This window comes from Ranitomeya variabilis, chromosome 3, assembly GCF_051348905.1.
Source record: "Ranitomeya variabilis isolate aRanVar5 chromosome 3, aRanVar5.hap1, whole genome shotgun sequence".
NCBI classification, from domain to species: domain Eukaryota; kingdom Metazoa; phylum Chordata; class Amphibia; order Anura; family Dendrobatidae; genus Ranitomeya; species Ranitomeya variabilis.
In genome coordinates this window covers 601,821,463-601,832,304 of record NC_135234.1, presented here as the reverse complement: position 1 = coordinate 601,832,304, position 10,842 = coordinate 601,821,463, and the positions used below count along the sequence as shown (strand labels likewise).

Genomic DNA, 10,842 nt, shown 5'->3' with positions numbered 1-10,842 from the left:
AATAAATGCTGTTTCTATTTCCTTAACTCCAAAGCAGCTTGTATAAAAGTGTAAAGGCTACGGAACGGTATTATGTTTCAATCTTCATTTGACTTGAAATATTGAAAGCTGTTTAAATTCAATTGAGAATAATTTCAATAATATAGGAACTAAGGAAAAAACTGTGATTTACCTACAGTACAAAGCATAAAATGAATTATGTACAAGAATTACTTCTGATTCCATTACTGTCGAAATGCAAGACATGTCTGTGTGAATGTTACAGCAGTAAGTACATTTCAACAATATTAAGCAATTTGGCCAAGATTCATTACACATCCAAGCTGAATAGCTGGCATGTTGTAGCTTTTAAGCAACACAAACCTGCATGGGTTAGCCATCTTCCTTTTGTTTAAGGCTGGCAAAAATGTTGAACATATTAAATTCCATTGCATTAAGATCTTTGCGTCTCAGTGAAATTTGCAAACAGATGTGATACATGTAATGGTATTAGATTTATGAATAAAACTACATCTGCTCCTTCACATTCTGCACCTGAAACTCCTTCAACTATTTAATTATATTCCCCAATGGCGCTAATCAGAAGCAAAGTCAAATTTAAATTAGCTGATTTATAATGCCAGAACTTAGATCTTGCAAAGCAAGGCTATGCAAAGAATACCTGACTAAAATAAAGCAATATTTAATAATTCCACTGCATACATTTTCTTATCAAAAATTTATTTTACTTGTACTTACAATATGTGTGCTTTCCGGCTAGAACAACAAGTAGGTTTATCCTCACAAAACCTCTCAAACTTGATACCAAAAAGGAATTTAACAATTGATTAGACAAAATATTCAGAGATGGGGGAACCTCAACAGTACAGTTTGGCGGCCAAACTGAACACCTACTGTTTTGGCACAGATGCCGAACACGGACTTCACCAGAAAGTCCGTGTTACTGTTTGGGATTGGCCCCTAGAACACAGGATGTTTGTTGTGCTGTCATGTGCCTAACAGAGTGGCAAAATACTGCTTCTTATCGGCAGGAAAAGCATCACCACTGGTCAGACAGCCATGGTTCCCACTACCAATCTGCTTCTAATAATCTGGGGTCATGGCATAGCATACCACTGCTATACAGTTGATACCAATTTACAGTGGGTATGGAAAGTATTCAAACCTCATTAAATTTTTCACTCTTTGTTTCATTGCAGACATTTGCTAAATTCAAAAAAGTTCATTTTTTATCATTGATGTACACTCTGCACCCCATCTTGACTGAAAAAAACTGAAATGTAGTAATTTTTGCAAATGTATTAAAAAAGAAAAACTGAAATAACACATATCAGCACTTCCATTCATGATCACCGCCGGGAGCTCGGCACAGTTGCCGCATTGCCCCTGATTAACCCTCCAGATGCCACGATCAATAGTGATTGTCGCATTTAAAAGATTGTGAGAGGGAGTGGGCTCAAAAAATCATGAGTAGCCGATAGCTTTCTTGGCTCCTGGAGGCCAAACAATGACCTCCGATTTTGCCAGGTATGTTGGCCTGTGATACCCAGTGACAGACAGGGTCACACAGGCTATCTGACTATGCAATCTAGTACAGTTTTAATTATGAGGTACTCTCTGTGTATACTCTTGGTGCTCTGAAGAAAAAATGAGTTTCAATAAGAAATAGAAATCTTTGGCACTCAAAAAAGTGAAAGTTTATTCAAACAAAAGGTAACACCAAAATTGTTCAGACCTATGTAAATACAAATAACATTCATAGACGTTGTTAGGAGTCAAGTTCCCGCCATTGCACAGGGGGAATCTCGAGCCATGTCTGCTGCGGTCTCCCATTCTGCATCAGCCGCAGTGGAGCCTGCTCAGCGGGATGTCGGACCCAGCGTCTTCCTGAATCTGATATTGTGCAAAAGGTTACTGTTGCTTCTCCAGGCTCTGCTATTGTACCCTGCACTGGTCTGCTGTGAGCAGGCATTTCTGGGACTAAGTCCTGCTTTGCACACACTGAGCATGCCCAGGGTAAGATCTCTCAATGGAGATCAAGGGCCACATGCTCAGGTTCTGCAGCAACTCCCATTGGTCCTCCAGGAAGGTCTTGTACCTGATCAAGTTCTGTGGCAGCCTTCCATTGGTCCTTCTGGGAAGGTACTGAATTTGCTGCAGCTGTAAAAGGTACTCATGACCGCACGGCCATGCGCTAGTATCAAATATGTACGAGCTCAGCGCCAGTGTGGTCGTGTGTGTGGTCAGGAACCCGGCTGAAATAAGCCCTTAGAATGCTGGCACCTCCAGCGAGGAGTTTTGTGTGTATGCAGTCAGGGACCCCGTTAAAATAAGCCCCTAGAATGCGGGCACCTCCGGCGAGGAGTTTCTTATGAGTGAATTCAGGGCTGGCTAAGGCCATGTGCACACGTTCAGGATTTCTTGCAGAAATTTCCTGAAGAAAACCGGAAATTTTCGGCAAGAAATACGCATTTTTTTTTTGCTTTTTTTTCCGTTTTTTTCGCATTTTTTTAGCATTCTGCAAGCGTAAATTAGCTTGCAGAATGCTAAGTTTTCCAAGCGATCTGTAGCATCGCTTGGAAAACTGACTGACAGGTTGGTCACACTTGTCAAACATAGCGTTTGACAAGTGTGACCAACTTTTTACTATAGATGCTGCTTTTGCAGCATCTATAGTAAAAGATAGAATGTTTAAAAATAATAAAAAAAATAAAAAAAATGCTTATACTAACCCGCAGACAGCTGATCTCCTCACCGGCGTCCGTTCCATATAGATGGTGTGTGCGTGCAGGACCCTCCATGACGTCGCGGTCACATGACTGGTCTCGACCAATCACAGGACAGTGACGTCATCGGCAGGTCCTTCACCGCACACCAGCTACAGGAACCGAAGCGACAGCGTGCAGTGGAGAGGCGGGAAGACATCGAGGGTGAGTATAGGACTATTTTTTATTTTAATTCTTATTTTTTGACCAATTATATGGTGCCCAGTGCGTGGAGGAGAGTCTCCTCTCCTCCACCCTGGGTACCAACCGCACATAATCTGCTTACTTCCCGCATGGTGTGCACAGCCCCGTGCGGGAAGTAAGCAGATCAATGGACTCCTAGGTGTGTGGAATCCCCTGCAATTCCGCATTTTAATGAACATGTTGCTTTTTTTTCCGCGATGCGATTTTTTCGCGGAAAAAAAGGCTACATTTGCACAAAAAATGCGGAATACACTGAAAATAATGGGAGGCATATGTTTGCGTTTTTTTCGCGTTTTTATCACGTTTTTATAGCGAAAAAACGCAAAAAATACTGAACGTGTGCACATGGCCTAATAGCCATTAGAATTCAGGCTCCACCAGAGAGGAGCTGCGTGTTTTGTTTGGACTACATGACCACTGTCGGCTCTACTCAGTAGCTGTGTCCCCTGTGAGCTAAACAGGCTCTGTGAAGTAACAGAGCTCGTTTATTCTAATTTACACACCGCCTTACTTAGCAACAGGTTCTTTTCTGCACGGTGGATCCCGGGTTGCAAAAGGCAATTAAATGCCAAAACGTCTGTTAGGGTTGGCGGAACGCACCGAATATATTTATTAGGTGAGATAGGTGCATTCCGCCAACCCTAACAGACGTTTTGGAATTTAATTGCCTTTTTCAAGATGTATCTGCATACAAGCATATATGATAATATCAGTAATAAGTCAAGAAATGATGAACAAAATATATTATATACTGAGTCCAAGAAAATATATGGGTGCTTAATTTATGTTTCTAATCCTAATAATACAAATTCAAGCAAACTAATAGCACTTAATTTTTGCTTTTAGTCCATAAATATTGTGCAATGTGGAGGTATAAGTCACAATTACCTGCCTGAATGATTGCACAAAATAATTTAGAAAAGAGGGCTTGTAGGTATGTGTGAGGATAAAAAAGAAAAAGGTCTGCTAGAAAGGAACATGATGTGGACAAATGAGTCTCATAATCATAATATGAGGACACAGGATTGAAATATTGAAAGAAAGTGAATCTTATTGGATTTACACATTACAAACACTATACTTTGGGTCTTAATACAGAGTGTAAGGAGAAATTGAACAACAAATTCAGTCGTCCAATTTTTTTTCTACTTTTGTTAAAATAAAAAAATTGAAGGTAAAATAACATTTATATGGGAAAAACGTGTTTTTTAATTTTCACTTCTTCACTTTTTAAAATTCTGTGAAGACTGGTGCTCAAGGTGCTCATGGCAAATCTAGATACATTCATTGAGGGGCCTAGTTTCCAAAATGGGGTAAATTGTTCTTTTTTCCCATTGTATAGCCACATCAGGGGCCCTCCAAACATGACATGGCATCCGCCATCGATTCCAGCCAATGTCACATTCCAAATCTCATATGGTACTCTGTCCCTTCTCAGTACTGCCATACATCCAAATAATAGTTTTTAAACACAACTGGGGTTTTGACTTACTCAGGAAAAATTGCACAACTAATTTAATGGTGCATTTTCTCCTGTTACCTTTGTGAAAATGAAAAATTTGGTGCTAAATAACATTTTTGTGGGAAAAAGTTAAATGTTCATTTCTTCCCTCCACATTCCATTAATTCCTCTGAAGCACCTGAAGGGTTAATAAACTTCTTGAATGTTATTTTGAGTACCTACCATTCAAAAGAATCATTATGTTTCAAAAATGTTGCTGTTGAAAAGTAGACATGGTAGACAAGTAGACAATAGTAGCATAAATGTTATTTATGAACTATTTTGTATAATATAACTCTCTGATTTAAGGGCATAAAATTTTCATTTTTTTTGCCAAATTTCTGATATTTCCAAAAATAAACACAAGATATATCAAATAAATTTTACCACTATCATGAAGTACAATGTGCAGGGCTGCCACTAGAAATTTCGGGGCCCCATACTGGCAAAATTTTCGGGGCCCCCTTGAGACTCCACCCAGGCTCCACCCCAGCCCCGCCTCCATGCTCCACCCCTCGAACTGTCCACAGTCCCACCGCTCTCTCTTGGAAAAACTCCACTTCTCACCAATCACACATTGAGGGTACGTGTCCACCTTCAGGATGGCCAGCGGTTTCGTCAGAGCGGCAAACCCGCTCGGCGCTAAGCCCCGCCCCCTACTGTGACGCGATGATGCCGGATGTGTTCATTGCACACATCTGGGATCATCGCACCCCACACATAGGGCCCTGTGTTATAGCTTGCGGCGTCGCAGCTGCCGCAAGGAACACGGACATGCTGCGATCTTAAAAGAAGCACCGCATGTCCGGAGTCGCAGGGCCGACGGGTGCGTGTTACCACGCATAGTGGAGACGAGATTTCCTAAAATCCCCTTCACTATGCTGGAACATCTGGACGCTGCGTGTTTGACGCTGTGGCCCCACCCACGCAGCGTCAAACACGCAGCGTTTACTTAACGTGGACACATACCCTAACAGTTCCCATCACCAGATCACACATATAGCCGGCAGCTTTTGTAAGCCGCCACCATAACACGGTAGACTCTTTTGGCCGGGCACTACTCTGCTGTAACCTATTAAATATTTGTTAAAATATGCAAAACAATTTAGGTATATTTTTATTTATTTTTCAATTTTTAAAATGACCAATAATATCACATAAAAAGAACAAATACCGCTACACCATGACAAGATGACATATTACCACCACAGTGATCGAATAATATCACATACAAAGAACAAATACCGCTACACCATGACCAGATGACATATTACCACCACAGTGATCGAATAATATCACATACATAGAACAAATACCGCTACACCATGACCAGACCGCATATTACCACCACAGTGATCGAATAATATCACATACAAGGGACAAATACCGCAACACCATGTCCAGACCACATATTACCACCACATAGTGACTGAATACTACAATTCTGATCAGTAATAAAAAAAAAGCACCACACTATCACCATAAGTGCCATTATACACAGGAGATCTCTACTTAGTATGCAGTGTCTGTGTACAGATAATACAGTGATCACTAGTGAAATTATACACAGGAGCTCTGTATATAGTATACAGTGTATAGTGTCAGTGTATAGGTAACACTGACTCACCAGTGACGTCTCTATGTGAAGTCCTTCATCTTTCATCCAGCACAGACCGCCATCATGTCTTCCAGCCAGGACTCGTTTCTGCAGGAAATAACACAGTTATCTCGAGCTCCGCTTGTAGAACACATTACTTAATTTTTCCCAACTTCTACATTACACCGCATAAAGAAAAAGAGGCGACATAGTGTCACTCTACACAGTAACAGGACCGCCCCCTCATTTCAAACACTGTCCTCAAAAAATAAATACATCACTGCAGTAATAATATCCCTTAATTAGCCCCTATGGTAATAATATTCGCCATCCTGGCCCCCGTGTGTCTCATTCCTGGCGTCAGCCATATGTTCTCCCATCCTGCCCTCATGAGTATCCTTTCTGCACCATATGATCTCCCCATCCTGCCCCATCTGTCTCCATCGTATCCATCCTGCACAACCTGTCTCCAATTCTGCCCCCAGTGTCTCCAGTCATGCCCCCATGTCTTTCATCATACCCCATATCTCCATTCTGCCCCTGTGTCCAGCATCATAGCCCCTGTGTCCAGCATCATTCATAGCCCCTGTGTCCAGCATCATTCATAGCCCCTGTGTCCAGCATCTCAGCCCCTGTGTCCAGCATCTCAGCCCGTGTCCAGCATCTCAGCCCCTGTGTCCAGCATACTGCCCCTGTGTCCAGCATACTGCCCCTGTGTCCAGCATCTCTGCCCCCTGTGTCCAGCATACTGCCCCGTGTCCAGGATCTCTGCCCCCTGTGTCCAGCATCTCTGCCCCTGTGTCCAGCATCTCTGCCCCTGTGTCCAGCATCTCTGCCCCTGTGTCCAGCATAATGCCCCCTGTGTCCAGCATAATGCCCCTGTGTCCAGCATTCTGCCCCATGTCCAGCATCTCTGCCCCTTTGTCCAGCATACTGCCCCTTTGTCCAGCATACTGCCCCTTTGTCCAGCATACTGCCCGTGTCCAGCATCTCTGCCCCCGTGTCCAGCATACTGCCCGTGTCCAGCATCTCTGCCCCTGTGTCCAGCATACTACCCCTGTGTCCAGCATCTCTGCCCCTTTGTCCAGCATCTCTGCCCCTGTGTCCAGCATACTGCCCGTGTCCAGCATACTGCCCCTGTGTCCAGCATACTGCCCCTGTGTCCAGCATCTCTGCCCCCTGTGTCCAGCATACTGCCCCTGTTTCCAGCATCTCTGCCCCTTTGTCCAGCATTCTGCCCCGTGTCCAGCATCTCTGCCCCTTTGTCCAGCATACTGCCCCTGTTTCCAGCATCTCTGCCCCTGTGTCCAGCATACTGCCCCTTTATCCAGCATACTGCCCGTGTCCAGCATCTCTGCCCCTGTGTCCAGCATCTCTGCCCCTGTGTCCAGCATCTCTGCCCCGTGTACAGCATCTCTTCCCCCTTTGTCCAGCATTCTGCCCCTTTGTCCAGCATCTCTGCCCCTTTGTCCAGCATACTGCCCCTTTGTCCAGCATTCTGCCCCCTGTGTCCAGCATTCTGCCCCCTGTGTCCAGCATTCTGCCCCCTGTGTCCAGCATTCTGCCCCCTTGTCCAGCATACTGCCCCCTGTGTCCAGCATCTCTGCCCCTTGTGTCCAGCATCTCTGCCCCCTGTGTCCAGCATCTCTGCCCCCTGTGTCCAGCATCTCTGCCCCCTGTGTCCAGCATCTCTGCCCCGTGTCCAGCATCTCTGCCACTGTGTCCAGCATCTCTGCCCCGTGTCCAGCATCTCTGCCCCCTGTGTCCAGCATCTCTGCCCCCTGTGTCCAGCATCTCTGCCCCTGTGTCCAGCATCTCTGCCCCCTGTGTCCAGCATCTCTGCCCCCTGTGTCCAGCATCTCTGCCACTGTGTCCAGCATCTCTGCCCCCTGTGTCCAGCATCTCTGCCACTGTGTCCAGCATCTCTGCCCCCTGTGTCCAGCATCTCTGCCACTGTGTCCAGCATCTCTGCCCCCTGTGTCCAGCATCTCTGCCCCCTGTGTCCAGCATCTCTGCCCCCTGTGTCCAGCATCTCTGCCCCTGTGTCCAGCATACTGCCCGTGTCCAGCTTTCTGCCCCAGCATGTCCAGCGTTCTGCCCCGGGCCCCACTCCCCTGGGATCGCCGCTCTGAAAAAAAAAAAAGCCGAGTTCTTACCTTGCCATGCTCCTGCGGCGGGGAACCTCACTTCCTCCACGCAGCCGCAGGTGAAGGACGCACTCGCCGGCGGCTGACAATGACGTCAGACGCCGGCGAAGTGCGACTGCGCACTGCGGCCGCTGAAGTCAGCTGCCAGCCTCCGACTGGCTGGCGGCGGCCGGCGGCTGTTAACTATTGACGTGCGGGCACGGGCCCGCACGTCAATAGTGTCCCGCAGCGCCGGCAGGGGGGGGGCCCGCAGCGCCGGCAGGTGGGGGGCCCGCAGCGCCGGCAGGGGGGGGCCCGGTGAGCAGATTAGACGGGGCCCGATGCGGGCCCCCTCTGCTCACCGGGCCCCATACGCCAGTCATGGCTGTCATGCCCTGATGGCGGCCCTGACAATGTGTAATGAAAAGACAGTCTCAGAATCACTTGGATACATTGAAGCATTCCAGAGATATTACCTCAAAAAGTGACACTGGTCAGAATTGTAAAAATTGGCATGGTCACAAAGGCGAAAGCAGACTGTGGCATGAATGTGCCTGAACGTCGTCCCGTGGTCTTGGAGCGACCAATGCCTGAACCTCATCCATTGGTCTTGCAGCAGCCTGGGCCTGAACCTCATCCCCTGTCCGGGGCAGCCAGATATTTCACCTTGTCCACTGGTCCTGGAGTAGTCAGGACCTGAACCTCATCCCCTGGTCCAAGAGAAGCCAGTACATTAACCTTTTGCCATGGTCCAGGAGCTGTCAGTGCTTTTACCCTGTGCACTGGTTCTGGAGTGGCCAGTTCCTGAACATTGTCCCCTGGTCAGTCCTGTTTCTGAAGTCACCTGCTCCCAGTGCGGACAGTGAATCAACACTATTCCCCGGTCCATGAGTGTCCTAACCTTAATCCTGAATCCAAGACAGGCGTGTCTGAACTAAGCCCCAAATTAGTGTCAGTGTACCTAAACCCTGGGGTCAGCAACTGCAGTACTGGGTTCTTCCTAGGAGTGGTATCTGGTGACTACCTGCTGCACAAGCCTGACCTCACCATTAGAGGCTCCAATGAACACCAAAGAAGCCATTTAGTTACACCCTTTCCTTGGTAGGCCCTGCCCTATGGCCCAATGGGTCTGCAAATCCATGTTCACCAACAGCTGGATATAGCAGTGTGCTCGGCCCAGCCATGACCTCAACAGTTTTTTTGGCTATGGACCCCTTTATTTTCCAGTCCTCTCTGTACTCGGAGCTGTGTCGGCTGCTGAGGTAGCAATGAGAAAGCCATGAAAAAATGTTGAACCATCTGATGACTTTACTTGCTTAACTGGAAGCTTTGCCATCTGGAAAATCTGAAAATTGTGCTCCTCCAATGGAACCCGTTCTGTGTGATGTGCTTTGGTTTAAGGGGATCCGAAGTAGTGCCATGGTTTCGTGGAGCAGTGCACTTAGACGTTTCCAACCAGCAATTTTCCTCGGATGTCGGATGGTGAAAATGTGGGATTCCTAATGTCCTACCTATCAGGAGATGTCCTGGAACAGCTCTTTCCCATATGGGAGAAAGGGCCTCCTATCATCTAGGACCTGCAGGCCTTCCTGATGATCTTTGACAGGCTAAACCTGATATCTCCTGCAAAAACTTCCCTTCCCAGCTTCCAGGAGCAGACCAGATGGGTCTTGCATGTGAGGACACAGTTATGTCTGGCCCTGTCAGACCACCCATTCACCAGCCTGTTGGGGCAGCTACAGATGCAGAATCCATGAAGATTGACCATGTTTGAAATGTTACTAAAGAGCAGTCAAGTCATGTTTGAACAGCTTAGGCTCCAGATCGGAGCATTATACATAGAGAAGATTGCCTTCCACGTGCTGTTTGGCATTACAATCGGTCATCCAGAGCTGAGAGCTCAGATGCTCATTCTAGTCTGCATACCCTGTGTAGTGCTTCAATGGTGACAAGTGAACCACAAGAGGTGTCTGGTCCCCATAGGGACAGGTCAGCATCCAAAGTAACCATTTTCTCCATCAGTTCTGTTAGTCTCTGAGTCGCTGTGTGCTGGTGTCTCTGAAGAAAATGAAGGGTAGCAGATGCCATCTCACAGTCCCAGTGATTGTACTAATGATCTGCCACCCAGGAACCTCCCTTTCCCTATGAATGTGTCATCTTTGAGACTAGGCTGACAATGAACCCAGAGCCGATATCTTCGGTTTCTAGTAGGTCTGGTAAAGAGAATGTCAAAACGGGGGCATCTTCCAAGACTCTGCAATCAACCAACAAAGCGGAGGAACTCCAGATGGTCCTTGAATCATCTGACATGGTAGATGTTCTCAACATATGGAGAGAGACTTTCCAATACCCATCTTATATTTAACACTCCCTCTCCCCTAGAGCGTCACCAAGCAACATAGTGAATAACTAACACCTATGATAAAATAACATATTTTATTGAATGAATAATTAACAACAAACTTAAAAAAATGAGAAGAGTCATGGAGTGTCACATGACCAGCAACACATGAGGTCTACAGGCATAACATGTATATCTCAATGTACAGAGAGGGGAGGACTGATGATACTGAGAAAATCAGGTGATAACAGTTTACTCAACTATTATACAATGGTACAGAAATCAAGTAATCAATTAGTATTAAGAAA

General features: G+C 46.2%; 1 long non-coding RNA gene across 1 annotated transcript; it reads right to left on the bottom strand.

The window, feature by feature from the left end:
• Positions 1-6,096: 6,096 nt before the first annotated feature.
• LOC143818423 (uncharacterized) lies at positions 6,097-8,419 on the bottom strand. The gene is made up of 2 exons (XR_013224534.1): positions 8,224-8,419; positions 6,097-6,175 (listed from the first exon to the last, which is right to left on the bottom strand). It is a non-coding gene; the product is annotated as an uncharacterized LOC143818423 (long non-coding RNA).
• Between the last annotated feature and the right edge of the window lie 2,423 nt (positions 8,420-10,842).